The 27,723-nt window shown below is 45.1% G+C and overlaps 1 protein-coding gene across 3 annotated transcripts in view; it reads right to left on the reverse strand.

Moving 5' to 3' along the window:
* Nucleotides 1–234: 234 nt before the first annotated feature.
* Nucleotides 235–27,723, reverse strand: part of TBCCD1 (TBCC domain containing 1) — a 435,802-nt gene continuing 408,313 nt past the window's right edge. For all 3 annotated transcript variants that reach the window (XR_010182035.1, XM_063934118.1, XM_063934119.1), the window contains one exon: nt 235–429. The gene's annotated coding sequence lies outside the window, so the exon portion shown is untranslated. The remainder of the gene's footprint in view (nt 430–27,723) is intronic.

A 27,723-nucleotide genomic window follows, 5' to 3' on the forward strand; every position in this document is an offset into this window, starting at 1 on the left:
GGAGCCAGCCGACACTCTCAAACTCTTAAAGTGCCAATGGCTCTTAGTGGACCCGTCTATACCCCGTGGTACTAATGTGGACCCCAGCATCCTCTAGGACATAAGAGAAAATACAGTATATTTAAATAAAATCAACTCTGCAATGCCTAAAAAAATGTTGTGGAATCAGATAAAAAAAATTACATTCTTAATGCTTAGTGTAACTGCTCTGCTTTCTACAATAAAGTCAAAACAGACACTTAAATTGTTTATTTATGAATTTAAAAACGACCGATGAGTTGCAATGCTATATTTGCTGTCGATTTTTTTTCTTCCATTTTTAGACTAAAAACCACTGAAAATGGTCAATTCAGTGCTACTGGATTGTTACATCTTTCAGCAAACTCAAGTTTTCGACATTCCAAGATGAAGGTGATTAATGTGAAAATCCTAAGTAAAAATAGAAGAGAGAAATACAGTACAAATGTTAAATGTTATATTTATATTACATTAACGCCTATTAGTATATTATATTTCAGGCAAGCCATTTTAAGATTATAAGAGATAGAAGATATAAGTGTAAAATAAGAGGATTTTTGGCCACTTACTTATGTGTCCACTCACATGCACATTAAATAGTCCTTCTAGTCAAGCCATGCCGTGGTGCGACTTTTTCTATAAAAATTAATTTTATGCACAAAATTCCGCAAATATGACACACAAGCAGGCTATTCCCGGGTAGGCGCTGTTCACACTGCACACTGGTCCAGTGAAATTCTTCTGCCAGTGTCTGGAAATCCGGAACTCCGCATGCTGTAAATGGGTCCCAGAAAACCTGGGTAACCCATTTACACTGCCCCTTAACCCATGTCCTTTCCCAGTCCAACCCTGCAAGCTACCCAGGTTATTTATTTATTTTTTGGACCTTTTTATAACCCAGCATTAAACTGTGTCAAAAGCTTGATGAAAAAGGGAGATAACTATAACTAATAATACCACTTTCAGACTTAAAAGCCAGATATTTGTCAGGTCTAAAAGCTGGCAAATTCCTGGTTCTCAAGCCCCGACCCTGGTACAAAGTTTATGTTCCCTTCAGGACACTGTAGTATGTGTTGAAGCTGTCCATGGCTGAGAAGTAAGATAATGCTCTACTTTAAATAAGCCCAGTGATGCAAGTATGCAGGTACACTCAGGTACGGAGTACCCTTAAGAATTTGGCAGCATTGCTGCAATTATAATGCGCTGCCGAGCATCAAGACCATGGTGTTCGGCAGCATGACTGCGCTTTCCACTTTCTCATGCCTACAGGGAGTGCAACGTTGACGTCATGAGATCACATCATGCTTCTTGGCCTGGGCTATGTGCCTTTTCCCACAGTGTCCATCTGTTTCCCTTTACTTGGCTCGAGTGACGCATTGACACTGAGCGGCTTTTGGCTCTGGTTTTACTGTGTGGGGTAATTAATTTTTTTATATAATGTGGACACTACTATACAGTATATTTCTATTATTATGAGGGCATTATTATATATTGCTAATGTAATGTGGACACAACTATATATTTCTATTATAGAAAGGGGAACTACTACAGTATATATTCCTGTTATAATAGAGGCATTACTATATATTCTTTTTAAATTGGGGGCATACCTATATATATATATATATATATATATATATATATATATTTATTTTATACTGGGGGTATTTCTATATATATTTTTTCTACTGGGACATTACTCTATATTTCTATTATACTGGCGGTATCACTATATATTTGTAAAGTTTGTGGGATACTAATATATAGATCTATTATTAAGGGGCATTACTTTTTATTTCTATTGTAATGTGGACACTACTATATATTTCTATTATGGGAGCATTACTATATATTTATTTTTTAATGTGGGACACTAGTATATATGTCTATTATTTTGGGGCACTACTACAGTATAAATTCCTGTTATAATGGGGGCATTGCAATGTATTTATATTAAATTGGGGGCATTACAATATATTTTTATTATACTGGGGTTATTAATATATATTTCTATCATACTGGAGGCAGTACTATATATTTCTAGCCTTGCCTCCAGAGTGCACAGAAAAGGGACTGTGCTGCCACATCCCTAGTGTAATGTAGCCACTCCCCTAGTGTCATGTCCCCTCATGACATGTGACCACGGCCATTTTTTCGGCACACTCAGTACCATTAAGAAAATATTTCTACTTGCACCACTGAATAAGCCACAATTGTAATAGTCCCTAAATGTCCATGTTTTACTTATATTTCAGTGCCTATATAAAAGGATTCTAAGTTCTTAAAAGGAACCTTCAAAACCGGTCATAACATTTTTTAATTTTTTTTTATTTAATATAGTTTAAACAGTATTTTTTTTTTCTTCAAAGACAATTTATTGTTTTCGAGAAAAGGGATATCATATAATACAAACATGGTATTAGTGCAAAGAACAACCAATATGAGTACAAAATATGATTAGAACAGCCGCAATAAACATGTTCGTACAAAACACAGCATATAAACCAAAAAGAAACAAGGGACCCTTAAGAGAATAGGTAAAAGAAAAAAAAAGTAGAGAGAAAAAAAAAAAAAAAAAAAAGATTTTAAACCTACCGGTAAATCTTTTTCTCCTAGTCCGTAGCGGATGCTGGGTACTCCGTAAGGACCATGGGGTATAGATGAGCTCCGCAGGAGACATGGGCACTATAAAGAACTTTAGATGGGTGTGCACTGGCTCCTCCCTCTATGCCCCTCCTCCAGACTTCAGTTAGAGAAACTGTGCCCAGAGGAGACGGACAGTACGAGGAAAGGATTTTTATTAATCTAAGGGCAAGATTCATACCAGCCCACACCATCCACACCGTATAACCTGGAATATACGCAACCAGTTAACAGTATGAACAAAACAGTATCAGCTAACGACTGATCCCAACTGTAACATAACCCTTATGTAAGCAACAACTATATACAAGTCATGCAGAAATATGTCCGCACTGGGACGGGCGCCCAGCATCCTCTACGGACCAGGAGAAAAAGATTTACCGGTAGGTTTAAAATCTTATTTTCTCTTACGTCCTAGAGGATGCTGGGTACTCCATAAGGAGCATGGGGATTATACAAAGCTCCAGACGGGCGGGAGAGTGCGGATGACTCTGCAGCACCGATTGAGCAAACAGGAGGTCCTCCTCAGCCAAGGTATCAAACTTGTAGAATTTAGCAAAAGTGTTTGACCCCGACCAAGTCGCCGCTCGGCAAAGCTGTAAAGCCGAGACGCCCCGGGAAGCCGCCCAAGAAGAACCCACCTTCCTAGTGGAATGGGCCTTTAACGAATTTGGTAACGGCAATCCAGCCGTAGAATGAGCCTGCTGAATCGTGTTACAGATCCAGCGAGCAATAGTCTGCTTAGAAGCAGGAGCGCCAACTTTGTTGGCTGCATACAGGACAAACAGTGCCTCTGTTTTCCTAATCCGAGCCGTCCTGGCTACGTAAATTTTTAAGGCCCTGACTACATCAAGGGACTTGGAATCCTCCAAGTCTCCCATAGCCACAGGCACCACAATAGGTAGGTTCATATGAAACGATGACACCACCTTAGGCAAAAATTGAGGACGAGTCCACAACTCTGCTCTATCCACATGGAAAATGAGATAGGGGCTCTTATGAGACAGAGCCGCCAAATTGGACACCCGCCTTGCAGATGCCAAGGCCAACAACATGACCACCTTCCAAGTGAGAAATTTTAATTTAACTGTTTGAAGAGGTTCAAACCAGTGAGATTTTAGGAACTGTAACACCACATTAAGGTCCCATGGTGCCACAAAAGGAGGCTGTATGTGTAGCACTCCCTTTACAAAAGTCTGGACTTCTGGGAAAGAAGCCAATTCCTTCTGGAAGAATATAGATAGGGCCGAAATCTGTACCTTAATGGAGCCTAACTTTAGGCCCATATCCACTCCTGTCTGTAGAAAGTGGAGAAAACGGCCCAGGTGGAAATCTTCCGTAGGAGCATTCTTGACTTTACACCAAGATACATATTTCCGCCAGATACAGTGATAATGTTTTGCCGTCACCTCTTTCCTAGCCTTAATCAGAGTAGGGATGACTTCCTCTGGAATACCTTTCCCAGCCAGGATTCGGTGTTCAACCGCCATGCCATCAAACGTAACCGCGGTAAGTCTTGGAACACGCAGGGCCCCTGCGGTAACAGGTCCTGCCTGAGAGGAAGAGGCCACGGATCTTCTGTGAGCAGCTCCTGAAGATCTGAATACCAGGCCCTTCGAGGCCAATCTGGAACAATGAGTATTGTCTGCACTCTTTTTCGTCTTATGATTCTCAATATTTTTGAGATGAGAGGAAGAGGAGGGAACACGTAGACCGACTGAAACACCCATGGTGTCACCAGGGCGTCCACCGCTACTGCCTGAGGGTCCCTTGACCTGGCACAATACCTCCGAAGCTTCTTGTTGAGGCGTGACGCCATCATGTCTATTTGAGGAAGTCCCCAAAGAGTTGTTATCTCTGCAAAAACTTATTGATGAAGTCCCCACTCTCCTGGATGGAGATCGTGTCTGCTGAGGAAGTCTGCTTCCCAGTTGTCCACTCCCGGAATGAATACCGCTGACACAGCGCTTACGTGATTTTCTGCCAAGCGTAGAATCCTGGTGGCTTCCGCCATTACCACTCTGCTCCTTGTCCCGCCTTGGCGGTTTACATAAGCCACGGCTGTGACGTTGTCCGATTGAATCAGAACCGGTAGGTCGCGAAGAAGATTCTCCACTTGTCATAGGCCGTTGTATATGGCCCTTAATTCCAGTATGTTAATGTGTAGACAAGCCTACTGGCTTGACCATAGTCCCTGAAAATTTCTTCCTTGTGTGACTGCTCCCCATCCTCGGAGGCTTGCGTGCTCACCTTCTAGAGGGTCGCAGGTTCGTCATCAGAACCCAGTCTTGAATGCCGAACCTGCGACCCTCTAGAAGGTGAGCACTCTGCAGCCACCACAGGAGAGACACCCTGGCACTGGGGGACAGGGTTATTTTCTGACGTATTTGAAGATGGGACCCGGACCACTTGTCCAGAAGGTCCCACTGAAACGTCTTCGCATGAAACCTGCCGAAGGGGATGGCTTCGTAGGTCGCCACCATTTTCCCCAGTACTCGAGTGCATTGATGGACTGACACTCTTTTCGGTTTTAACAGGTCTTTGACCATGTTCTGGAGTTCTTGGGCTTTTTCCATCGGGAGAAAAACCCTCTTTTGTTCCGTGTCCAGAATCATGCCTAAGAAAGACAGGCGAGTCGTTGGAACCAACTGTGACTTTGGTAGATTTAGAAACCAGCCATGCTGCTGCAGCACTCTCAGGGAGAGCGACACACTTTTCTGCAACAGTTCCTTTGATCTCGCTTTTATCAGGAAATCGTCCAAGTACGGGATAATTGTGATTCCTTGTCTGCGCAGGAGCACCATAATTTTCGCCATTACCTTGGTGAAAACCCTCGGGGCCGTGGAAAGCCCAAATGGCAACGTCTGAAACTGGTAATGACAGTCCTGTACAGCGAATCTCAGGTATGCCTGATGAGGAGGATATATGGGGACGTGAAGGTATGCATCCTTTATGTCCAGTGACACCATAAAATCCCCCCCTTCCAGGCTGGAGATAACTGCCCGGAGCGATTCCATCTTGAACTTGAACTTTTTCAAGTACAGGTTTAGGGATTTTAAATTTAGAATGGGTCTGACCAAGCCATCCGGTTTCGGGACCACAAATAGGGTTGAATAGTACCCTTTTCCCTGTTCTATTAGGGGAATCTTGATAATCACTTGCTGTTGACACAGCTTTTGAATTGCAGCTAAAACTATCTCCCTCTCTGGGGGAGAAGCTGGTAAAGCCGATTTGAAGAATCGGCGAGGAGGCACGTCTTCGAATTCCAGCTTGTAGCCTTGGGATACAATTTCCATCGCCCAAGGATCCACGTCCGACTGAACCCAGACGTGGCTGAAGAGTCGAAGACGTGCCCCCACCGGCGCGGACTCCCTCAGTGGAGCCCAAGCGTCATGCGGTGGATTTAGTAGAAGCCGGGGAGGACTTCTCCTGGGAACTAGCCGTAGCCGGCATTCTTTTCCCTCTACCCTTACCTCTGGCGAGGAAGGAAGAGCCCAGACCTCTTCTGGACTTGTGCGACCGAAAGGACTGCATCCGATACTGTGGTGTTTTCTTTTGCTGTGGGGGAACATAAGGCAAAAAAGTAGATTTACCTGCGGTAGCTGTGGAAACCAGGTCCGTGAGACCTTCCCCAAATAAAACCTCACCCTTGTAAGGCAAAACTTCCATATGCCTCTTTGAGTCGGCATCACCCGTCCATTGGCGGGTCCACAGTGCTCGCCTAGCAGAAATCGCAATGGCGTTGGCTCTCGACCCTAGCAGCCCAACGTCTCTCTGAGCGTCTCTCATATATAAGACTGCGTCTTTGATGTGACCTAAGATCAATAAAATGGTATCCCTATCTAGGGTATCAATATCAGCTAACAAGGTATCTGTCCAAGCTGCTACCGCGCTACAAACTCAAACCAATGCTATTGCCGGTCTGAGTAAAGCACCCGTATGTGTATATATTGATTTTAAAGTCGTTTCCTGTCTGCAATCAGCAGGATCCTTGAGGGCTGCCGTGTCTGGAGACGGTAGTGCCACCTTCTTGGATAAGCACGTTAAAGCTTTGTCCACCCTGGGCGAGGATTCCCACCGTACCCTGTCCTGAGCAGGGAAAGGATACGCCATAAGAATTCTTTTGGGAATCTGCAGTTTCTTGTCTGGAGTTTCCCAAGCCTTTTTAAATAACGCATTCAGCTCATGAGATGGGGGAAAGGTTACCTCAGTCTTCTTTTCCTTAAACATGTGTACCCTCGTGTCAGGGACAGAGGGGTCATCTGTGATATTCATTATATGATTATTGCAATAAAAGATGTTTTGCATACTTTTGGCCACCCTTGGGGGTAACCTTGCATCATCGTAGTCGACACTGGAGTCAGAATCCGTGTCGGTATCAGTGTCTGCTATTTGGGATAGGGGACGTTTTTGAGACCCTGAAGGGCCCTGTGACACCGTCAAAGCCATTGATTGACTCCCTGTATTATCCCTGGACTCTGCTTTGTCTAATCTCTTATGTAATAAAGTCACATTTGCATTTAAAACATTCCACATGTCCAACCAATCAAGTGTCGGCGTTGCCGACGGAGACACCACAATCCTCTGCTCCACCTCCTCCTTAGATAAGCCTTCCGCTTCAGACATGCCGACACACGCATACCGACACCCTCACACACACAAGGATATATTTATATGGAGACAGTTCCCCAATAAGGCCCTTTGGAGAGACAGAGAGAGAGTATGCCAGCACACACCCAGCGCCAACTGACACTGGAAACAAAAATCGCAGATAAACAGCGCTTTTATATAATTATATGTATATATATATATACACACTCACTGCGCCTTACAAGTGCCCCCCCTCTTTTTTGCCCTGTGTCACCGTGTTCAGCAGGGGAGAGTCCGGGGAGCCAGCTTCTCTGCAGTGTGCTGTGGAGAAAATGGCGCTGGTTAGTGCTGTGGGATCGAGCTCCGCCACCTCAGCGGTGGGCTTCGGTCCCGCTCAATTTTTCAATACTGGCGGGGGATTATAATAAATACTGCCTCCGCAGCCTATATATGCCTGTTAGCCAGTCTTAGAGGTTTATTATTGCTGCCCAGGGCACCCCCCCTGCGCCCTGCACCCATCAGTGCCTGCAGTGTGTGTTGTGTGTGGCAGCAATGGCGCGCAGCGTTACCACTGCGCGTCACCTCAGAGAAGATCTGAAGTCTTTGAAGTCTTCTTTCTTCTTATACTCACCTGGCTTCTATCTTCCGGCTGTGTGAGGAGGACGGTGGCGCGGCTCCGGGGCGAACAGCGAGGGTGAGACCTGCGTTCCGACCCTCTGGAGTTAATGGTGTCCAGTAGCCTAAGAAGCAGAGCCTATCATTTAAGTAGGTCTGCTTCTCTCGCCTCAGTCCCACGATGCAGGGAGACTGTTGCCAGCAGTGCTCCCTGAAAATAAAAAACCTAACAAAATTAATTTTTCAGAGAAACTCAGTAGAGCTCCCCTGTAATGCACCCAGTCTCCTCTGGGCACAGGATCTAACTGAGGTCTGGAGGAGGGGCATAGAGGGAGGAGCCAGTGCACACCCATCTAAAGTTCTTTATAGTGCCCATGTCTCCTGCTGAGCCCGTCTATACCCCATGGTCCTTACGGAGTCCCCAGCATCCTCTAGGACGTAAGAGAAATAGAGGTGGGGGGGGGGGGGGGGGAGGGAAAGGGAAGGAAGTAGGGGATGACATCACGGGGGGTCAACAGAAGTCATGAGATAACCACGCACTGTGGTCATAATAGAATCATACACATCATGGCACCATCGGTCAAATTCTAACTAATCTGCTTGAGAAGAAACCATTTAGTCGTTTAAAAAATTTTCTGTATCTGTTGCTGTATACTAGGATCGAGTTTGACAATATAAGGGTCCCATTTTTTTATAAAATCGATGAACCCCACCTCAACATACGTTCAAAAAATATAATCTTTAAGATAAAGTTTTTAACTTCCAACAGAAGAGGAGGGTCTTTGGCTATCCAATGGTTCAAAATTAGTTTCCTAGATACAGTTAATATAACCGACAAGATCCTTATAAGTCTCCTGTTTTCAAGGCCTAAATGCCATTGTGAAAAATGTAATAGTTAAATAGTATTTTTTTTAAATATTTAAATATTATATTATGCACATATTTGGAACGGATCTCTTAGTCAAAAACTGGGGTACACGGTGTGGTGGTATTTGATCTGGCCATGCCAGTTAAGTGGTTAAAATTACCATTTTCTGTTTTTAATATTAATAATAATTTTATTTATATAACGCTTTTCTCTAATAGGACACAAGGTGCTTTACATATACCATGAATTTAATACAGAGGCAGAGCCGGCGCAAGCCGCTCAGCAAAGGGATGCAGTGCAGGGAGGCGCCAGGAATGGAGAGGCGCTCTCCCTGCTCTGCATTCCTGTACTGAGCTGATGTCCCCCTGCTGCTGCTGTGCCTGTCACACTCTATGACAGGCATCAGGGCCAGCGCAAGCAGCAGCATGAAGCCTCCTCTCCCCCTCCCCTGTGTCAGTGCAGTGTGCTGACCTAAAAGGGGGCGGAGCTACACAGAACTGAGGGGCACAGCTACACTGGACCAGGCTGAACAGGAGGATGATCTGCTCCAGCTTCGGCCTTCCAGACTTCCTTAGGTAAGAGGATTGAAAGAGTGAGTGAGTGTGTGAATGTATGTATGTATGTATGTATGTATGTATGTATGTATGTGTGACTGTGTATGTGTGTAATGTATGTACAGTATGTATGTGTGTGTGACTGTGCGGCATATTGTGTGTAAGCATCACTGCTACAGGGGGCCTTGCGTGTGTAAGCATCACTGGTAAAGGGGGCGTTGCATGTTTGTAAGCGTCACTGCTACAGGGGGTGTTGCGTGTGTAAGCATCACTGGTACAGGGGACGTTGCGTGTTTGTAAGCGTCACTGCTACAGGGGGTGTTGAGTGTGTAAGCATCACTGCTACAGGGGGCATTACGGTGTACGTTGCGTTACATGTGTAAGCATCACTAATACTGGGGGCTTTGTGCATGTAAGCATCACTACTACTGGGGGCGTTACGTGTGTAAGCGTCACTGGAACAGGAGGGCGTTACGTGTGTAAGCGTCACTGGTACAGGGGGCATTACGGTGTACGTTGCGTTACATGTGTAAGCATCACTAATACTGGGGGCTTTGTGCATGTAAGCATCACTACTACTGGGGGCGTTACGTGTGTAAGCGTCACTGGAACAGGAGGGCGTTACGTGTGTAAGCGTCACTGGTACAGGGGGCATTACGTGTGTACGCGTCACCGCTACAGGGGGCATTACATGTGTATGCTGTGTTACGTGTGTAAGCGTAACTAATACGGGGGGTGTTACGTTTGTAAGCGTTACTGGTACTCGGATGTTACGTGTGTAAGCATCACTGGTACAGGGGGCGTTACGCATGTAAGCATCACTGGTACAGGGGGGGCGTTACATGTGTAAGCGTCACTGGTACAGGGTAGCATTATGTGTGTAGGCGTTACGTCATTAGTACAGAGGGCGTTACGTGTGTAAGCATCACTGGTACAGGGGAGCGTTACGTGTGTAAGCGTCACTGGTACAGTGGCGTTACGTGTGTAGGCGTTACGTCATTGGTAAAGTGGGCGTTACGTGTGTAAGCATCACTGGTACAGGGGGCGTTATGTGTGTAAGAGTCACTGCTACAGGGGGCATTATCTGCGCTTTCCCTTTGTAAAGTATGGGAGGGCGCAAATTTATAGTTTGCAGGAGGGTGCCGAACACCCTAGCACCGGCCCTGTACAGAGGTTTAGATTTGCATAAAGTACGGAAACCATGAATATACAAGGGTGAAGCAGCCATTTTGGATATCAGTTCCAAGGAACTCTGCAAGAATTCAAACATTTTACCCAACTGATCACCTTATATATTACCTGCAAGTTTATGCATTTAAGTTTGAATGGTTAGTTTTTCATGCTTCAAATATATTGTTATATATTCTGTATAAGTGTATTAGAAGTGAATTGTTGTATTTTTGTATAATAAATGAGGTTGGTAACATGAAACGTGTAATAATAAGATTTTACTTACCGGTAAATCTATTTCTCGTAGTCCGTAGTGGATGCTGGGGACTCCGTAAGGACCATGGGGAATAGACGGGCTCCGCAGGAGACATGGGCACTTTAAGAAAGAATTTAGGTTCTGGTGTGCACTGGCTCCTCCCTCTATGCCCCTCCTCCAGACCTCAGTTATAGAAACTGTGCCCAGAAGAGCTGACAGTACAAGGAAAGGATTTTGGTAATCCAGGGCAAGATTCATACCAGCCACACCAATCACACCGTATAACAAGTGATAACAACCAGTTAACAGTATGACGAATAACAGAGCATCAGGTCCAACCCTGATGCAACCATAACTTAACCCTTATTGAAGCAATAACTATATACAAGTATTGCAGAAGAAGTCCGCACTTGGGACGGGCGCCCAGCATCCACTACGGACTACGAGAAATAGATTTACCGGTAAGTAAAATCTTATTTTCTCTAACGTCCTAGTGGATGCTGGGGACTCCGTAAGGACCATGGGGATTATACCAAAGCTCCCAAACGGGCGGGAGAGTGCGGATGACTCTGCAGCACCGATTGAGCAAACACAAGGTCCTCCTCAGCCAGGGTATCAAACTTGTAGAACTTTGCAAAAGTGTTTGAACCTGACCAAGAAGCTGCTCGGCAAAGCTGTAAAGCCGAGACCCCTCGGGCAGCCGCCCAAGAAAAGCCCACCTTCCTAGTGGAATGGGCCTTAACTGATTTTGGCAGCTGCAATCCAGCCGCAGAATGAGCCTGCTGAATCGTGTTACAGATCCAGTGCGCAATAGTTTGCTTTGAAGCAGGAGCACCAAGCTTGTTGGAAGCATACAGGATAAACAAAGACTGTTTTCCTGACCCTAGCCGTTCTGGCTACATAAACCTTCAAAGCCCTGACCACATCAAGTAACTCGGAATCCTCCAAGTCAGTAATAGCCACAGGAACCACAATAGGTTGGTTTATATGAAAGGATGAAACCACTTTCGGCAGAAATTGTGGACGGGTCCGCAATTCTGCTCTATCCGCATGGAAAACCAGATAGGGGCTTTTAAGTGACAAATCCGCCAACTCTGACACACGCCTAGCCGAAGCCAAGGCTAATAGCATGACCACCTTCCACGTGAGATATTTCAACTCCACCGTTTTGAGTGGTTCAAACCAGTGGGATTTCAGGAAACTCAACACCACGTTAAGATCCCAAGGTGCCACTGGAGGCACAAAAGGGGGCTGAATATGCAGCACTCCCTTCAAAAACGTCTGAACTTCAGGTAGAGAAGCCAACTCTTTTTGAAAGAAAATGGATAGGGCCGAAATCTGGACCTTAATGGAACCCAATTTTAGGCCCAAATTCACTCCGGACTGTAGGAAGTGAAGGAAACGGCCCAGCTGGAATTCCTCCGTAGGAGCATTCCTGGCTTCACACAAAGCAACATATTTTCGCCATATACGGTGATAATGTTGAGCTGTCACGTCCTTCCTAGCCTTTATCAGAGTAGGAATGACCTCATCCGGAATGCCTTTCTCTGCTAGGATCCGGCGTTCAACCGCCATGCCATCAAACGCAGCCGCGGTAAGTCTTGGAACAGACAGGGCCCCTGTTGCAACAAGTCCTGTCTTAGAGGAAGAGGCCACAGGTCCTCTGTGAGCATTTCTTGCAGATCTGGATACCAAGTCCTTCGTGGCCAATCTGGAACAATGAGTATTGTTCTCACTATTCTTTTTCTTATTATCTTCAGCACCTTGGGTATGAGAGGAAGAGGAGGAAATACATAGACCGACTGGAACACCCACGGTGTCACCAGGGCGTCTACAGCTATCGCCTGAGGGTCTCTTGACCTGGCGCAATACCGCTGTAGCTTTTTGTTGAGGCGGGATGCCATCATGTCCACCTGTGGCAGTTCCCACCGACTTGTAATCTGTGCGAAGACTTCCTGATGAAGTCCCCACTCTCCGGGGTGGAGGTCGTGTCTGCTGAGGAAGTCTGCTTCCCAGTTGTCCACTCCCGGGATGAACACTGCTGACAGTGTGCTTACGTGATTCTCCGCCCAGCGAAGAATCTTGGTTGCTTCCGCCATCGCCACTCTGCTCCTTGTGCCGCCTTGGCGGTTTACATGAGCCACTGCGGTGATGTTGTCTGACTGAATCAGAACCGGTTGGTCGCGAAGCAGGGTCTCCGCTTGACGTAGGGCGTTGTATATGGCCCTTAGTTCCAGGATGTTAATGTGAAGGCAAGTCTCTTGACTTGACCACAGACCTTGGAAATTTCTTCCCTGTGTGACTGCACCCCAACCTCGGAGGCTTGCGTCCGTGGTCCCTTAGGACCCAGTCCTGAATGCCGAATCTGCGGCCCTCGAGAAGGTGAGCGCTCTGTAGCCACCACAGGAGTGACACCCTGTCCCTGGGGGATAGGGTGATTAACCGATGCATCTGAAGATGTGATCCGGACCACTTGTCCAGTAAGTCCCATTGAAAAGTCCTCGCATGGAACCTGCCGAAGGGAATGGCCTCGTATGATGCCACCATCTTTCCCAGGACACGAGTGCAGTGATGCACTGACACCTGTTTTGGTTTTAATAGGTTCCTGACCAGTGTCATGAGTTCCTGAGCTTTCTCTATCGGGAGATAAACCCTTTTCTGGTCTCTCGATCTCGCTTTTATGAGGAGATCGTCCAAGTATGGGATAATTGCGACTCCTTGCTTTCGCAGGAGTACCATCATTTCCGCCATTACCTTGGTAAATATTCTCGGTGCCGTGGAGAGACCAAACGGCAACGTCTGAAATTGGTAATGACAATCCTGTACCACAAATTTGAGGTACGCCTGATGAGGTGGATAAATGGGGACATGAAGGTATGCATCCTTTATGTCCAGAGACACCATAAAATCCCCCCCTTCCATCTTGAACTTGAACCTTTTCAGGTATATGTTCAGGGATTTTAAATTCAACATGGGTCTGACCGAACCGTCCGGTTTCGGGACTACAAACATGGTCGAATAATAACCCCTTCCTTGTTGAAGGAGGGGAACCTTGACCACCACCTGTTGAAGATACAATTTGTGAATTGCAGTTAACACTATTTCCCTCTCGTGGGGGGAAGCTGGCAGGGCCGATTTGAGGTATCGGTGAGGGGGCATCTCCTCGAATTCCAGCTTGTATCCCTGAGGCACAATCTCTATTGCCCAGGGATCCAACTGGGAGTAAACCCACTTGTGGCTGAAATTTCGAAGACGTGCCCCCACCGGGCCGTAGCTCCGCTTGTGGAGCCCCAGCGTCATGCAGTGGATTTTGTAGAGGCCGGGGAGGACTTCTGTTCCTGGGAACTAGCTGTGTTGTGCAGCTTCTTTCCTCTGCCCCTGCCTCTGGCAAGAAAGGACGCACCTCGGCCTGATCGAAAGGACTGCATTTGATAATATGGCGCTCTCTTAGGCTGTGAGGAAACATATGGCAAAAAATTTGACTTTCCAGCAGCAGCTGTGGAGACCAGGTCCGAGAGACCCTCCCCAAACAATTCCTCACCCTTGTAAGGTAAAACCTCCATATGCCTTTTTGAGTCGGCATCACCTGTCCATTGCCGAGTCCACAGGACCCTTCTGGCAGAAATTGACATAGCATTTATTCTAGAACCCAGTAGACTAATGTCCTCTTTGAGCATCTCTCATATAAAGGACAGCGTCTTTAATATGCCCCAGGGTCAATAAAACAGTATCCCTATCTAGGTTATCCAACTCCTCTGATAAGGTATCAGTCCATGCCGCTACAGCACTACAGACCCAGGCCGATGCGATTGCCGGTCTGAGCAAGGTACCTGAATGTGTATAAATGGACTTCAGGGTACCCTCCTGTTTGCGATCCGCAGCATCCTTGAGGGTAGCCGTATCCTGGGACGGCAGGGCTACCTTTTTGGATAAGCGTGTTAAAGCTTTGTCCACCCTAGGGGAGGATTCCCATCGTAACCTGTCCGTTGGCGGGAAAGGATACGCCATAAGAATCCGTTTGTAAATCTGCATTTTTTTATCTGGAGATTCCCAAGCTTTTTCACACAACTCCTTCAGTTCGTGTGAGGGGGGAAAAGTTACCTCAGGTTTCTTTCCCTTATACATGTAAACCCTTGTGTCAGGGACAGGGGTTTCCTCTGTGATGTGCAAAACATCCTTAATTGCTATAATCATATATCGGAGTGATCTAGCCAACTTTGGCTGTAACTCTGCATCATCGTCATCGACACTGGAGTCAGAATCCATGTCGGTATCTGTGTCTACAATTTGGGATAGTGGGTGCTTCTGAGACCCTGTCGGCCTCTGCGACATAGGATCAGGCACGGTTGGGACCCTGACTGTCCTGAGGCTTCAGCTTTATCTAGCCTTTTATGCAAGGAATTAACATTATCATTTAAAACCTTCCACATATCCATCCAATCAGGTGTCGGCGGAGACACCACATTCACTTGCTCCCGAATCTGCTTCCACATAGCCTTCCTCATCAGACATGTCGACACAAGCGTACCGACACCACACACACAGGGAATGCCCTTTTTGAAAACAGTTCCCCCACAAGGCCCTTTGGAGAGACAGAGAGAGAGTATGCCAGCACACACCACAGCGCTATAACCCAGGAATAACACAGTAACTTAATATTAACCCAGTAGCTGCTGTATATATTATGATTTTGCGCCTAATTTATGAGCCCCCCCTCTCTTTTTACCCTCTTCTACTGCAGGGGAGAGCCTGGGGAGCTTCCTCTCAGCGGAGCTGTGGAGAAAAAATGGCGCTGGTGAGTGCTGAGGAAGAAGCCCCGCCCCCTCGACGGCGGGCTTCTGTCCCGCTTAAATATGCATTTTCTTGGCGGGGACTCATACATATATACAGTGCCCAACTGTATATATGTTTACTTTTGCCAAAAAGAGGATCCAAATGCTGCCCAGGGCGCCCCCCCTGCGCCCTGCACCCTTACAGTGACCGGAGTATGTGAGGGGTGTGGGAGCAATGGCGCACAGCTGCAGTGCTGTGCGTTACCTCAGTGAAGAACGGAGTGTTCTGCCGCCGATTTGAAGTCTTCTTGCTTCTCATACTCTCCCGGCTTCTGTCTTCCGGCTCTGCGAGGGGGACGGCGGCGTGGCTCTGGGATCGGACGGCGAGGGTGAGATCCTGCGTACGATCCCTCTGGAGCTAATGGTGTCCAGTAGCCTAAGAAGCAGGACCTAGCTTCAGAGAGTAGGGCTGCTTCTCTCCCCTCTGTCCCACGATGCAGGGAGTCTGTTGCCAGCAGAGCTCCCTGAAAATAAAAAACCTAACAAAATACTTTCTCTCAGCGAACTCAGGAGAGCACACTGAAAAGCACCCAGCTCGTCTGGGCACAGTATCAAACTGAGGTCTGGAGGAGGGGCATAGAGGGAGGAGCCAGTGCACACCAGAACCTAAATTCTTTCTTAAAGTGCCCATGTCTCCTGCGGAGCCCGTCTATTCCCCATGGTCCTTACGGAGTCCCCAGCATCCACTAGGACGTTAGAGAAAATGTGATACTATCATGAGCAACCTGTGATTAAGTAAATGCACTCTGGAGGAACTTTTACCATTTGATAAAGTCCTGTAGAATTAAATGTGTCATTGTTCAAGATCTTCTACAATTGCTGTCCTTTTAGGACTGTTAGCCTTTTCTCTCTAGTATGGGTAAAACGTTTATTTATGATTGATGTGAGTTTGTCAAAAACTATACACCAAAAGGACATTGGTGAGTGCCCTCTGTGCTTTAAATAACTGGAATTATTATTTGGGACTCTTCCGAGTTCTATACTGGAGCACCCCAGCTATTTGTCATTTGATGAGATGTGACTGCAGTCTTCTGGAACATTATAATATGTAATATAATATCTATCTATGATAGATAGATAGATAGATATAAATTTCTATCCTTAATAAAAGTTTCACCTTTTGAAGTCTAAATTTTGGGACAACCTATTGTATTTTTAACATTTACATTGATATGTCAATCTCCTTTAATTTGTATGTATAAGAAAAACTCTGTATGGCTTGCATTCAGAATGCATATAGTCCAGAGGTTCAAGGCACCCCAACGGTCCTGGTTTTAAATGTATTCATGCTTGGCCACAGGTGACTTAATTAGCACCTTAGTCAATTAGATTTAACCATCTGTGGTGAGCCATAGCCATCTGTGGTGAGCCTAAAACCTGGCCTGTTGGGGCGCCTTGAGGACCGCGTTTAGGGAACCTCTGCCATATACAAATACGTGGCATATGAAAAGTATATATTCTCCACATTAAGTTTGTAAATGTGATTTTATTTTGCACACGCAATGCCATTGGGTAATTGAATAGGACACTCTTTTTTATATGCAAAAATGATTACAAAAAAGCCCTTGGCAAGCAAGTTTAAGTGGAGATATCCATACGGGATGCAGTCAATTTACCTGCAATCAAAATTCTGACGGTCAAAATACCGACAACCATTGACCGACGGTTAAAATCCCTACATGGTTAAAATACAGTATTAAAAATACCCACAAGGTCAAAATACCGACATTTAAAATGTCAACAGGTCAAAGTCAACATGGGTTTTTCATGATTTTTTCATTGAAACTGACTTGGTCATACTTTACCATCCCAGTGGACCTGGAGGGGAAATATAATAGTGTGCCTTAAGCATAGCGAGCCATGCGAGGGGACGTGGTACACTTATATGGTACCCATGTCGACATACACACACAAAATACAATGAAAAACTTGTATCAACTTTTTGACCTGTCGACATTTTAAAATGTCGGTATTTTGACCGTCAGGAATTGGACAGTCGGTCAAATGTTGTAGGTATTTTTACCATCTGGATTTTGATTGTAGGTATTTCATACTAAACCCATCCATACTATCCTCTGTACTTATTAATTGGACAGCCTACACTTTATTCAAACCATCTGTCAAGTTTGGGGGCTCATTTGATAGTTAATAGAGAGCTGGTGCTGTTGAACTGACCATCCACAAGCCAGGAAGGTAATGCCACAGCCAGGTGACATGCTTATATTGGTCCCTTGGCCATAACATTAACCCCCCTAACAGTTAGTCCTGGCCGGAGTTCCCTGGGGAACCCAAGGCCAGTGGCATTAACTTCCTGGCTAGTGAGCCTGGTGCTGGTTTAAAAAAATTGGGGGACCCCCTACATCCTTTTTCCCCTGTATTTTTGAAACCAGGACTGGTCCAAAAGCCCGGTACTGGTTCTTAATATACCGGGGGACCTCACATTTTCGCCCTGTATTTTTTGCAACCAGGACTGGCCTAAAAATAGGATTTTGGTACTTACCAGATAAATCCTTTTCTTTGAATCCACAGGGAGCACTGGAGTACTCTTGGGATATGGACGGGGCGTTAGACGGGATAGGCACATTTAAATATTTAAATTAGTAACTTTCCACCCCCTCCATATTCCCAAAGGTACCTCAGTATTTTTACTGAGCCGAACAAGAGCGATAGAGAGAATGAACAATAGAGAATTACATATAACATTCTTACATAACTGACAACAATAAAGTTGACACATACCGTAACAGACAACTAAACAGTTGACATGACAATAGATAACAATCACCTTAACATTTGAAAAAGTCAGTGAAAACGTGTTACCATAAGATCTACTGAACTTACCACAAAACAGGTGAAACTGCTCTGGGTGGGCGTCCAGTGCCCCCTGTGGATTCACAGAAAAGGAATTATCTGGTAAGTATCAAAATCCTATTTTCTTCTTCATCCACTAGGGGTCAATGGAGTACTCTTGGGACGTACCAAAGTTTCCCCCTTGGGCGGGAGAGCTGTTTGGCACCAGTAACACTAGACGGCCAAAGCTAGATGCTGATGCCACAAACGTATCAAACTTGTAAAAGCGCACAAACGTGTGCACGGATGACCATGTAGCCGCACGGCAAAGTTGCATCGTAGAAGCTCCACGACCTGCTGCCTATGAAGTTCCCACAGAACGTGTGACATGAGCTGAAACTGATGTAGGCGGTTGTAGCCTAGCATGAAGGTAAGCCTGACGTACGGTCAGCTTAATCCATCTGGATAAGGTCTGCTTGGAAGCTGGGCAACCCATCTTGCCTGCATCACAGAGATGAAACAATGTATCCGTTTTACGTGCTGTTGATATCCTGGCTACATAAATGCGTTGTGCGCGTACTATATTCAAAGTAGCTGGAGTTCCTGCACCTTCTGACAATACAGGAACTATGATTGGTTGATTGATGTGAAAAGATGATACTACCTTTAGTAGGAAAGCGGGATTCGTCCGAAGTTCCGCTCTATCATCATGAAACACCAAATACGGTGGCTTGCATGACAAGGCCCCCAATTCTTAAACATGCCTTGCTGAAGCTAAGGCTAGGAGAAAAACTGTTTTCCAAGTGAGAAACTCAATATCCACGTGTTGTAAGGGTTCAAAATTTGAAGGCCGTAAAAAAAATCTAAAACTAGATTCAAGTGCCATGGAGCTGTAGGTGGTATAAATGGAGGTTGTACTTGGAGGACAACTTGCAGGAAAGTGTTAACTGTTGGCAAAAGGGCCAAACGCCTTTGAAAGAAATTGACAAGGCAGAAACCTGCAACTTTAGTGTAGATAAACGTAGTCCTCCATCTAACCCAGTCTGTAAAAATAGCAACAGATAACTTGAAAGATGATGTCAGAAACTTGAGCTTCACACCACCCTATATAGGCACGCCAAATCCTGTGATAATAACTGGCTTTCTAGCACAGTGATGGCTAACCTTGACACTCCAGCTGTTGTTGAACTACACATCCCAGCATGCCCTGCATCAGTTTTAACGTGGCCAAATAACAAAACTGTAGCAGGGCATGCTGGGATGTGTAGCTCAACAACAGCTGGAGTGTCAAGGTTAGCCATCACTGTTCTAGCATGTAACATGGTTGGTATAACCAAATCTGGAATGCCCTCACCCCATCAAATGCAGCTGCGCTAAATCGGGGTAAAGGAACGGACCCTGTTGCAGCAGGTCCAGACGTAGCGGCAGGGGCCAAGGATCGTCTGCGAGTAGCCCACGGAGATCTGAGAACCACGCTCTCCAAGGCCAATGAGGTGCCACAAGTATGACTGTTGTGGACTCTTTTGATCTGCTTTAGCAACCGAGGAAGCAGTGGAAATGGTGGAAACAGATACATGAGGCTGAAAGACCACGCGATTGTGAGGGCATCCACTGCCACTGTCTTTGGAACTCTTGTTCTGGACACATACTGGGGTGTTTGATGATTTTGTCGAGATGCCATTAGATCCACCTGTGGGTAACCCCACCTCTGGACCAACATCTGGAACACTTCTGGATTTAATGCCCATTCTCCTGGATGAAAATCCTGACGGCTGAGATAATCCGCCTCCCAGTTGTCCACTCCTGGAATGAAGACTGCCGACAATATCACTTGGTGATGCTTGGCCCAATTTAGTATTCAAGCAACTTCCCGCATGGCCATGCGACCTCAAGTTCATCCTTGTTTGTTGATGTATGCGACTGCCGTTGCATTTTCTGACTGGACCTGGACAGTCTGAGACTGTGCACTGCCTGTTGCAGCGCATTGTAAATCGCCCCGAGTTCCAGAACATTTGACAGTAATCTTTATAGGTCTGACCAGAGATCCTGAAACTGACAATTTTGGACTACTGCTCCCTAACCTCTGAGGTTTGCGTCCGTCGTCAGAATTATCCAATTCCCAGACTCCGAACCATTTTGTGAGATTTTGTATTTGGAGCCATCAGAGTAGTGATACTCTGGCCCTTGGAGGCAACCGCACCATCTGATGAATTCGTAGATGAGAGCTTGACCACTATGCGAGAACATCCAGTTGAAAAGGATGAGAGTGAAATCTTTTCCAAACTGGAGTGCTTCGAAAGACGCCATCATCTTTCCTAACAGTCGAATGTACAAATGCACCGAGACTGTCCGTGGTTTAAGTGCTAACTGTACCAGCTGACGGATACTTTGTGCTTTCTGTTCTGGAAGGTAAAGTAGTTGACCCGCTGTATCGAGAATCATTCCTAGAAATTGAATTATTTGAGACGGAATCAGGCTTGATTTCTTGAAGCGGACAATCCAACCGTGCTGAATGAGTACATTGTACGTTAGTAAGGCATGTTGAAGGAGTGTCTGTCGAGACGGAGCTTTGATGAGCAGATCGTCTAAGTACGGAACTATTATCACTCCCAGGGATCTGAGATGAGCTATCATCACAGACATCACTTTTGTGAAAACCCGAGGCGCTGATGAGAGGTCAAAAGGTAGCGCCTGAAATTGATAATGGTTTTGTTGTACTGCAAACCTTAAGTATGCCTAATGCGGTGGCCAAATTGGACTGTGTAAGTACGCATCCTTGAGATCCAGCGAAATCATGAATTACTGTGGCTGTAAACCTGCAATCACTGACCGCAGGGATTCCATCTTGAATCTGTAGTAAGTGGCGTACTGATTGAGCCCCTTTAGGTTCAATATCGGTCTGACAGAGCCATCCGGCTTTGGTACTACAAAAAGACTGAAATAATAACCGTGGCCTTGTTGTTGAACTGGTACTAGACTCAAAACTGCTGAATCTACGAGAGACTGAATCGCAGTCTGCAGAACCGCCTTTTTGTCGTCTGACACCGGCAGACCTGCCTTGAAAAATCGCATTGTGGAAGACAATCAAACTCTATTTTGTAACCGTTAAACACTAACTTGCGGATCCACCCATATGTGGATGTCTGAAATCACGCCAAGTGAAACATCTGAAGGCATGCTCCCACAACTGAAGATCCTAGATGGGCTGGAAGCCAGTCATGCCACTGGCTTGTCGACGGTCTTAGCATCCTGACGACAGTTAGTGGTTTGTTGAAAACCACGTACTCTACCACATCTACCGAGGTATTTATACTCGTTTTTTAAGTTTAATATGATTTTTGATTAGATTTCTAATGTGCACTTTGGACTGAATGGTCCTTGCAGTATTTTGGATGGTTTGTTTCTATGTATCAGTAATTACCTAAACAGGTGACACTAATAGACTTATTAGTAAAGGTATAAATAGAGTACCCTACACCTATGGATTATATGCTCCTGAGGAAGCTGGATTATACCAGTGAAACGCGTTGAGCCCTGCCTATCTGGATTTGAATTTATCTGCTCCATCTGGACTCCGTTCTCCCAACCGGCCCGCAAAAGCCGTGTCCTCCTTGGCACTATTTGGACTTTCTCCCATCACTGGATTTCTCCATTAAACTGGCTATACCCCTACAGCTACATTATGGACTTGTTCCAATGCTGATGCACATCAACAAGGGGATCTGGTAAATATCCACCCAGTACAGTGAATGCACAGAGGGAGGCTGTCCTAGCCTTTAGGATTGGACATACTTCAATATTGGAGAATGTGAATTTATGAATTTTGTCCAGATAAGCTATATTCAAGCTTTTATCGCCACCTAGTGGCGAGAGGAATTCCTCTTCTTTTAGAATTGTCTTATATGAGATGTTATTAAATTGTTATTTTTTTACATAGAACAAACCATCTGCATTATTATTATCATTATTGTTGTTATTATTACTATTATTACTTTTAGTATTGTTGATAATATATCAACTTGACCCCATTCAGCCAGCGCTGGTACCCATTTTCTTTTCTACTACCGTGTGTGGTTGTTCCTCTAGTACGCCTCGAAAGGACTGAGGTCTAAAAGATCTGAACGCTGGTCCAGGGTATTTATATTTAGGAACCTGTGTAGGCAATGGTCGTAAAACAGACTTTCCCCCAGTGGCCTGAGAAATCCATTTGTCCAATTTCGGACAAAACAACATCTCGCCAGCATAAGGTAACGCTTCTATTTTTGGACTCTGCCTTCGCCTGCCAAGAACGCAGCCAAAGTGCACGTCGTGCCGCAACTAGTGAAGAACCAACCTGGCCGACGTCCATAGAAGCCGTACAGATACTCAGCAGATCCACAGATGAGATCAGCGAGAATATAAGATGGTCTTCTTGTAGGGCCAAATTGATCTGTGTTGTCCATTCAACTACAGCCTTATTAACCCAAACTCCCACCAAAGCAGGTCTAAGCACCACCCCTACTGCTGTATACATTGAATTTAGCATAGCTCCTAGCTTACGCTCTGACAGGTATTTAAGCGCCGGAGTTCTGTGTCGTTTAGCAACGAACACTTCATCATTTGAAAGAGGTTCTTCAGTCTTCGTAAACTTTAGAACCTGATGTACTGCCCTGATGAGATTATCAATGGCCGGGCTCTCAGTAACCTCACTATCTGACTCCTGGCCCAATTCCCCCTCCTCATGTTCTTGCGATATCAGGTCTGGCATTAAATTGTCAGAATGCAACATAAGTGAAACAGGCAAGTTAAGATAAGCAATAACTAGGATCAGTGTAAGGGTTCGTATTTGTAGCCATATTAGCAAGACATGTGATAGTTCCATCAGGTAACACACTCTCACAGACATTGCAGCTAAGCTGCTTTTTTGATTTTGCATCTGCCTTACTCATTATGTACACAGACAGACAAGTAGACAAAGACACGACTCAGTAAAACGTAAGTAAAGTGTGTATAAGTCCGAAGTGCAGTGCACGTGGGCCAAACTACAATAGTGAAACCTGTGCTGTACAAAATTCCTACTAACACCACTGCTCCATCAGGTGGCTGAGTGTTGTAGGGCAGCAGACTTGCTGCAAGAAGAACCAGGAAGTAAGGTTAAAAATGGCGTCCAGCTGTGTGCTAGCTATTGCAAGTTACAATATTAGCTGATATATGAATATATATCATATACAGACATACATACCATATATCTATAAACATACATATAACTCCATGTAAGAAATGGCACTCAGAGTAAGCATTGGTAAGCAAAAAGACGAATCTGTATTGAAGTTGAGTACTTTCGGGGACAGCACCCCGTCCTCAGAACCTTACAGCAGATAAGACAGATGCTACAATAACAAACTTACCCACAATTTAAACCTCCAGTCTCCAATCACCACCGTTCAAGCCTCCCGCGATTCAACCAGCGTCCACAGCTGGGACCCGACGAGCGTGACGTCACCCGGCGGAAGTGGTCACGTCGCCATGGAAACAACAGGCCTGCGTTCCACCAGGACCGGAAGACTGCGTTCCAAGACGCGCGGCCCCTCCAGCGGCTGTCACTGCATAGCCGGTCACATAACAGTGACGCTGACTAAGCTAATCTCGGGGTTCTCGAACATGGGACTTGGCCCCAAACACCCCCACCACAGACACAAAGTAATACAAACATTAACAGCACAAATATATCACATAAGAATATGCAAACATAAAACATGGAAATAACAAGACACACAATAGCAGCAGTTTAGTGGAAACTATCTCCAATTGTACAACGAGTATTCTCAATCTATAGAGAAACCCAGTGTACACAAGGAGAAAGAGAATAAACATAATCACAGATATTGGACAAAAAACTGGACATATATATCCCCCAAAGGACTAATCATGCAGCCTTCAATCAAGTATGCCACTCAAAATCATGGACAGACAGCCACCAAAATGCAAGGAGGCATATGATACAGCAAAAGACGTAACACCAGTGCTAGTTTAAACTGTTCCAATTTATCTTGTCATTAAGACCTCCTGGTTTAATGGTACCCAGCCTCACAATCCAACGGGATTCTTTAAGCAACAGGGCCTTAGCTCTATCGCCCCCTCGGAGTGATTCTGGGACATGGTCAATCATAAAATATCTAATATCTTCTAATTTATTTTTAAGTTGCTTGAAATGACGGGGAACTGGTTGATCAATATCTTTACCTGCTAATGATAAGCGTATCGCTGATCTGTGCGCGTTCATGCATTCCTTAAACTTGCGTGTGGTCTGTCCTACGTAGAATAACCCACAAGGACAGACCACCACGTACACCACAAACCTCATATCATACATTTTATCAACATGTGGATGTTTAAACTTGGTGCATGGAACAATGAAACGACAAGTAGTGCAGTCGTTGCATGAGTAACACCCAAAAGGTTTCCTGTACACATTCGGGATCTGTGGTGCATTACGACCTGTAATATCGGTATGCACCAAAAGATCTTTAAGGTTACTACCTCGTCTAAAAGCTGCCACTGGTCGTTTACCCCTAAACATTGGGAGTTCACTATCAGTGTTCACAATGGGCCACAAAGCTTTGGTGGCCTGTTTAATAATCGGACTAGCCACTGTATAGTCACTGGCCCAGGGCAGAATCTGATCTTGATTCCTACTACGCGGGCTTAGTAATTCAGATCTAGACATATTTAACACCCTAGCCTTTTGAACCAAAAGGGACTTCTTATCATAACCACGAGCCAGAAATTTATCAACAACTGTATCAAGTTCCAAAGGAACCGTAGCGGCATTGCTGCAAATGCGGGCAACCCGCATCATTTGGGAAAGTGGTAGCCCTTGTTTTAGAGCCGTCGGGTGGTGACTAGATGCTACAAGTAGCGTGTTTCTATCGGTAGCCTTGGTGTATACCTCTGTAGTAAAACAACTATTAGATAGTATCACATGAACATCTAAGAAGTTCACATCTGTACTACTTGACGTATACGTAAACTTAATTGGGGTATCTAACCCATTAATCTCCAGCATCATATTTTCAAATTCATGTTGAAAATATGATGCTGGAGATTAATGGGTTAGATACCCCAATTAAGTTTACGTATACGTCAAGTAGTACAGATGTGAACTTCTTAGATGTTCATGTGATACTATCTAATAGTTGTTTTACTACAGAGGTATACACCAAGGCTACCGATAGAAACACGCTACTTGTAGCATCTAGTCACCACCCGACGGCTCTAAAACAAGGGCTACCACTTTCCCAAATGATGCGGGTTGCCCGCATTTGCAGCAATGCCGCTACGGTTCCTTTGGAACTTGATACAGTTGTTGATAAATTTCTGGCTCGTGGTTATGATAAGAAGTCCCTTTTGGTTCAAAAGGCTAGGGTGTTAAATATGTCTAGATCTGAATTACTAAGCCCGCGTAGTAGGAATCAAGATCAGATTCTGCCCTGGGCCAGTGACTATACAGTGGCTAGTCCGATTATTAAACAGGCCACCAAAGCTTTGTGGCCCATTGTGAACACTGATAGTGAACTCCCAATGTTTAGGGGTAAACGACCAGTGGCAGCTTTTAGACGAGGTAGTAACCTTAAAGATCTTTTGGTGCATACCGATATTACAGGTCGTAATGCACCACAGATCCCGAATGTGTACAGGAAACCTTTTGGGTGTTACTCATGCAACGACTGCACTACTTGTCGTTTCATTGTTCCATGCACCAAGTTTAAACATCCACATGTTGATAAAATGTATGACATGAGGTTTGTGGTGTACGCGGTGGTCTGTCCTTGTGGGTTATTCTACGTAGGACAGACCACACGCAAGTTTAAGGAATGCATGAACGCGCACAGATCAGCGATACGCTTATCATTAGCAGGTAAAGATATTGATCAACCTGTTCCCCGTCATTTCAAGCAACTTAAACATAAATTAGAAGATATTAGATATTTTATGATTGACCATGTCCCAGAATCACTCCGAGGGGGCGATAGAGCTAAGGCCCTGTTGCTTAAAGAATCCCGTTGGATTGTGAGGCTGGGTACCATTAAACCAGGAGGTCTTAATGACAAGATAAATTGGAACAGTTTAAACTAGCACTGGTGTTACGTCTTTTGCTGTATCATATGCCTCCTTGCATTTTGGTGGCTGTCTGTCCATGATTTTGAGTGGCATACTTGATTGAAGGCTGCATGATTAGTCCTTTGGGGGATATATATGTCCAGTTTTTTGTCCAATATCTGTGATTATGTTTATTCTCTTTCTCCTTGTGTACACTGGGTTTCTCTATAGATTGAGAATACTCGTTGTACAATTGGAGATAGTTTCCACTAAACTGCTGCTATTGTGTGTCTTGTTATTTCCATGTTTTATGTTTGCATATTCTTATGTGATATATTTGTGCTGTTAATGTTTGTATTACTTTGTGTCTGTGGTGGGGGTGTTTGGGGCCAAGTCCCATGTTCGAGAACCCCGAGATTAGCTTAGTCAGCGTCACTGTTATGTGACCGGCTATGCAGTGACAGCCGCTGGAGGGGCCGCGCGTCTTGGAACGCAGTCTTCCGGTCCTGGTGGAACGCAGGCCTGTTGTTTCCATGGCGACGTGACCACTTCCGCCGGGTGACGTCACGCTCGTCGGGTCCCAGCTGTGGACGCTGGCTGAATCGCGGGAGGCTTGAACGGTGGTGATTGGAGACTGGAGGTTTAAATTGTGGGTAAGTTTGTTATTGTAGCATCTGTCTTATCTGCTGTAAGGTTCTGAGGACGGGGCGCTGTCCCCGAAAGTACTCAACTTCAATACAGATTCGTCTTACCAATGCTGACTCTGAGTGCCATTTCTTACATGGAGTTGTGAATTCGATTATGCTGCACCAGGGCATGCTGTTTATCAAGTGAGTGCCGGCAATACATGGATGTAAACATATATATATATATATATATATATATATATATACACACACACACATACCTATATATATATATATATATATATATATATATCAATTTGTAATGTCCGCACTCACAGTAGTCAATAGTCACCATAGGGGTGCTCCTCAACAAAAGCCCAGATAGGGACATCCACATATACAGAGTGTATTTCCAGACCACAGATCCAGAATAGAGGGCACTCACCAGTCCAACTTCAGTTAAAAGGATTTATTGGTACATCAGAGTCAATTCATAAATGTCGACGTTTCGGCTTAAGCAAGCCTTTTTCAAGACAACCAAGGAGACATCTGCTCAGCACACCAAGAATAAGCATACTGACAACCTCTCACGGGCTCCCCTATATACTGCACACAATCAATTAATTATCTTAATTACCGGAAGTGCATTACCGCATTAGCACACCTAAGGTTCTCTATATTG

Source organism: Pseudophryne corroboree, chromosome 7 (genome assembly GCF_028390025.1).
Source record: "Pseudophryne corroboree isolate aPseCor3 chromosome 7, aPseCor3.hap2, whole genome shotgun sequence".
Taxonomy (NCBI): Eukaryota; Metazoa; Chordata; class Amphibia; order Anura; family Myobatrachidae; genus Pseudophryne; species Pseudophryne corroboree.